Source organism: Coccinella septempunctata, chromosome 9 (genome assembly GCF_907165205.1).
Source record: "Coccinella septempunctata chromosome 9, icCocSept1.1, whole genome shotgun sequence".
Lineage (NCBI taxonomy): Eukaryota > Metazoa > Arthropoda > Insecta > Coleoptera > Coccinellidae > Coccinella > Coccinella septempunctata.
In genome coordinates this window covers 785066-791065 of record NC_058197.1, presented here as the reverse complement: position 1 = coordinate 791065, position 6000 = coordinate 785066, and positions in this window count along the sequence as shown.

Sequence of the window (6000 nt, the reverse complement as noted above, 5' to 3'; positions counted from 1 at the left end):
CATTGCCGGACCTGAAAGCCAGTCTGCAAGTTTCTCTCCTAGGGATGTTAAAAATGCACCTCAAAATTGCCTTCTGTGCAACAAATACATCTTTTGCTCCGGTTGAGATGCCCCAAAAGCAGATTCCATATCTAAGACGAGTTTTTTTTTTTGGTGTAGCAGGGGGAAAATCTGCAAGACAGACGAACCACCCTCATCTCCTGAGGGGGAACAGTGTGGGGTTTCTCACTCTCCTGAGCTCGAGACCCACTAAAAACCCTACTGCTTCTTGAATTTTGGTTCCGGGCATTTGCCTATAAACCGTTCATCTCTTGGTCGGTTTTCTTCTCGCACACTATCGTGCTGGGATTTATGTGTTTATCCTCTATTGGATTAACACTTTATTGAATTTTTCAATAAGTTGTTATTTTAATCTCTTTTTAATTGATCTCTTGGTCTCCTTCGGTAAATTCGCATTCTCCTTTTGTCTTCCTCTGGGTCGTAGTCCACTAGTCTCCTGAGTTCTTGATTCGGATGGTTTTTCGCTGTTTCGAATAATTTCTCTGCTTTTCTGTTCATGAATTCCGTTATGGTTTCCCATTTCAGGTCCTTATAAATCTGTCTATTCCTGACAAACCAAGGTGCATCTATTGCACATCGTAGCAGCTTGTTTTCAGTGGCCTGAATTCTTTTGATATGGCTCTTTGCCGCGAAACCCCAGGCAACCGATCCATAAGTCAGTTGAGGCCTAGCAACGGCTTTGATTATCTTCAATTTTGTCTCTTTCGACATGTGGCTTCTTCTTCCTATCAGAGGATAGAGTCTATTCATCGCTGCTTTCGTTTTGTCGATTGCTTGTTTGATATGACTTTTCCAAGTAAGTCCTTTGTCAAGTGTTATTCCTAAATATTTGGCTTCATTTTTCCAGTCGATTTCTTCGCCGTCAACATCCAGTTTCGTTGTGGGTCGCAGTCTTCTCTTCTGTAGTAATATTGCTTGGCTCTTTTGTCCATTGAGCTTGATTTTCCACTTTATGCACCAGTCATTTGTTTCGTCAATCGACTCTTGTAGAACTCGTTCTATTATTTCAGGATTTCGGTGTCGAGTTGCTATGCCTGTATCGTCAGCATATAACGTTAGCATGGTTCTTGGATTTTTCGGAATATCGTGGATGTATATGTTGTATAGAAGTGGCCCAAGTACTGATCCTTGGGGTACTCCAGCCTCTATATCTCTTGTTGAGGAGCATTCTCCTCCCACTTTCACGTAAAATCTTCTATTTTTGAGATAATTCCGTATCAACTTGCATATTTTGATCGAATATCCAGCACATCTCATCTTATATATTAATCCTTCATGCCATACTCTGTCGAATGCTCTGGCGACGTCTAGTAAAACAAGACCTGTAGCTTGTTTATTTTGGAATCCCTCTGTTATGTACTCTGTGAGCCTTAATAATTGTTGTTCTGTTGAATGCTCTCTTCTGAATCCGAACTGTTCTGGTGGAATTAGTTTCAGATTTTCGGTTTCCTCATTTAGCCTCGTGGCGATAATTCTTTCTACTACTTTTCCTAAAGCCGACAGTAGACTTATCGGTCTGTAGTTTTGTGGAAACTTCTTCTCTTTGAATGGTTTATTGAATACTATGACTTCTGCTGTTTTCCATTTTTCTGGGTAGTGTTCTGTCCTCATAATTCCATTCGCGATATTAGTTAGAGCGGCTATACCTTTTCTAGGTAATTTCTTTAACATAACATTCGTTATTTTATCGCTTCCGGGAGCTTTCCTCTTCTTCAAACTTCTAATTATTTCCCTGATTTCATTTGGCGATGTTGGCTTGTCTATTTCAGCAGTCGCTGGAAATTCATCCATTTCTTCATCATTTTCTTCAACCAGTTCTTCCAAATCTTCATTATCGTCGTCTATCCTGTAATTTATTCTCGATTCTCGTTCGATCGAGTCCGCCAATGCATCTGCCTTATCAGTATTGGTATAAGCCATTCCCCTTTCTCCGTGTAGGGGTGGAATTTTAGTCTTTTCTCCTCGTAGGCTTTTTTGCATTCTCCATGCAGAATGATCGATTGTATTCAGTTCTTGAACCCTTTTGTTCCATCTGCTTGTTCTTAAATCTTTCAGGGCATTTTTCAGAACTTGGCTATGTCGGTTGAGGTTCCTTCTATTTAGATCATTTTTGTTCATCCTATATATTCTTCTGAGTCTTCGATTTTCTTGTATAAGATCTTTTACTTCTTTAGGCGTATCGCCATGCGGATGACTTGGAGCTGGTCTCTTCAATCTTCTCGTGCTTTTTTCGTAAGCTTTCAATATAATCTCTTCCAGTTTATCAACCGCACATTCCAGATCGTCTGGAGTGTTTATTGTTGGAATTTCTGTTATTTCCGATTGTATTAAATGGCTGTATTTAGTCCAATTGGTATATTCTCTCATTTCCAGCAGTTTTTCTCTTGGTTCTTCTCCAATTGTCAATTCCACGGGATTGTGGTTTGAGGTTCCATCTTCCAAAGTTTCAATCGAGAATTCTTGAGTTATATTTTTCAATATCGCGATATCTATTATATCTGGTATTCCTCTTCCAAAAGCAAGATATGTCGGTAGCTCTGGTCCAATAACTATGGCATTTTGTTTTTCGGCGAAATCCTTGAGTTTTTTGCCATTTCTATTCTCTGTTATGCTATTCCATAATGGGGATTTACAGTTGAAATCTCCGATGGAGATTTTCGGGTTTGATATTTCCAACATGTTGTTTATCTCTTCTTCCAATAGATTGTTTTGTGGTGGCTTATACGCCGAGGTTATTTCGACTCTTTGCCGATTTAATTCGGCAACAATCGTCACTTTTTCTGTTTTTCCTTGTGTTTCGTCGGATCTACTTTTAAAGTAGTGTTTCAGATCTGTTCTCACCAATATTGCTACTCCTCCTCCGGTGTTTGTAATTCTGTCACATCTTTATGTTTCATAATTCATGAAATTCAGTCTTCTGTTCCGGTTTATTCTTGTTTCCTGTAGATCTATAATATCAGGTTGTCTTTCTGATATTATTTGTTCTATCTCGGCTTTCCGAGTGTTGATCCCGTTTATGTTCCACGAGATTATCTTGAGGGATTTCTTTCTAATATCCGTAAGGTCCATTAATTCAGTTTACTGAATAATGTTTGGAGTTTTTTCTCCATTTCCCTCTCAATTTTCAACATTATCTTGTTGAAAATTTTTTCCGTGAAGATATCTAAATCATCGGCTGATTCAGATATCTTTTTCTTCTCCTGTTGACTGTTCACAGCTTGTTTCATTGTAAGCTTTTTCTGTCCTTCTTTTTTCTGGACGGGTTTTGGAGTCTCCCTCTTCTTTTCCTGCTCTGTAGGTTGGATCTTCGCTACTTCCTGAATTTTTTGTTCAGAAGTTGTTGTTTTTGTTACCTTCTTTTTCTGTTCAACTGATTTTCGGGAATTTTTCTTTCTGGTCACCAACTTGAACTCGCTACATCCTTTGTAGCTAGCTGGATGGCCCTCTTCTCCACATAAGACGCATGTGGCATTTCTCTCTTCACCTTTTCTGGTGAGTGTGCAGTCATTGCTGCTGTGGCTTCCTGAGCACTTCACGCATCTCCACGGGAAGGAGCATTTGTTTTGTGCATGCCCGTACCTTTGGCACCTAAAGCACTGGCTTGGACTTTCAGGCCTCTTTTTATGCTCAACCACAATACAGAGGTTGTAGAGTCGCTTCACTTCGAATATTTCCTTTTTCTGGGTTTTAACCAGGTAGAGAGGTATTTGTTTCTTTGTCTTGTTCGATGTCATTCTGGACACCTCAGCGTCTGTTATTCCCTGGAATATCAGGTCGTCCTTAATCAACGCAAGATCAGCGTCGATTGGTAAATGCCTAATAACGGCATATATCTTCTTCTCCTCCTCCATTTGGTAGGTAAAAAATTCTTTACCATGCTGCTCGAAGAATGTAGTGATTTTTCTAAAATCATCTGCGGTTGACGCGATGATTTTTATACCGTCTTTAACTGTAGTTGCACGGTTGTAATTTATCCTTTTTGTGTAGAGAGCTTTAGATATCTCTACCCAATCTGAGGTGCCCATCATCGTGATGGGTGGAATTTTATCTCTTTTAGGCACTTCCGTTGCCTTCTTGACAGTCTCCTCATCAGAAGAGGAGCTTTCTTTTCGCGCGCGTTTAGTTGGGGGCGCGTTTGGGGCCTTCGCGACCTGCGTTGAATCATTTTTCCTTGTTTCGGGTTGTGAAACAATTCCATTAAGGGAATTATTTTTGGAACCCGCTACCGGCTTTGTGATTGCGGCGTAAGTGGGAGATTTCGTCATATTATTGCGGGTCATTTCCTCCCTCAAGAGGCGCATCTCACCGACCAACTGTGACACAGTTTCAGTCAGTTTGACTATTTGAGCTTTCAACTGCCCATTTTCTTCTCTGAGCTTTACAAGCTCCTCGTGTTCGCCTTCGCTGAACTCTTCAGCATCGGTCGCTTCCATGTAGGAGCCCTCATTATTTGAGGTTTCCGACATGGTTTTATAATCAAAAATCTCAAAATATCAAATAATTTGAAAATAATAAAATATTCAGAAATCTTCACTAAAATAGTCTAATATAAAACTATGGTATAAAGCCGAATGTTTTATACGCTATGATAAAAATCAGAAAAGAGATACGAAAAATAAGCTCACCTGATGTTTTCTGCAGTACCAACGAGAAAATAAAAAAATTCTCTGGACACTTAGGATGAACACCAACTTTGAAAATTTTAACGAATTAAAATTCCGATAACAAATATAGAACCTACACAACTTCACAGACGGAATCAAATATTCCGTAGCTTGGTTAGTGGGCACTTTCACCTCCGCTTTCTCTTTTACGGCACTGTGACACTTCGACTTTCTCGTCCGCTTTCTCTTTTATAGCACTAGGAGCACTGTAGCACGTCTTCTCCTGTCAAGCGAATGATCTAAGACGAGATTCTACTTGTGCATAATAGATACTCACAAGCTGGCCAACATCTAGTACCGCCTTCAAGTTCCTGAACATGTAATAGAAAGAGCGCAACTTCGAAGCTAGGCCCCCACAGTGCGACACAGTTGACGTTTTCATCAAATTCAACTCCAAGAAACCTGACCGTATTTTTGGACAAGAGTGTATCACCGAAATCCAGCCGTAACCAAACAGACGGATGTTTATAGTTATGAAAACGAATTACTTGGGTCTTCTTGGTATTGAAATAAAGATCGTAGTTGTTGAAAAACTTGCAAGCGGCGTGCAGTAATTTCTCAATTTCTTCCTTCAATAATAACACATTTGTTGAAGACTTTAAAAAGGATATATCGTCCGCATACGCAACGAAATCGTGGAGTATACTGGCTCCAAATCTATTGATATATAATAAAAAGAGAATAGGCCCCAATATGGACCCCTGAGGTACACCCATACACACCGACTCTCCCTTCGACTTAACCAATGATACCGAACCATCCACCTCAAACCTCATAACAACACACTGGCTTCGATTCTCAAGGAAAGTCTTCAACCAGTTATAAGGTTTACCCCTAATACCGTAAGATTCCAAAATATTCAGTAATTTCTGATGTTTAACACAGTCGAAAGCCCTGCTTAAGTCACATAAAACTGCAGCAGGACATTCGCCATCATTTAGAAAATTGACAAGTGTATTATAAAAATGCAGTAAAGCCGACTGAGTGGACTTACCACTGCGAAAACCATGTTGTGAGGAATTTATAATGTGATGTTTGTTTATGAAGTCTAACATTCGTTCTGAAAAAGCATATTCAAAAATCTTTGACAAAGTTTGTGGTACGGTGACAGGTCTGAAATTTTCAATAGTGTTTATTTTTTTATTTTTTTGAATAGGAGTAACTTTTCCCAGCTTCAATTTTGAAGGAAAAACACCATATTCGAAGGACATTCATGCTGAATTTTCTTCTGCTTGGCGTTTTCACTAGCATTTTTGCCCTCAGTTCGTGTTCCTCT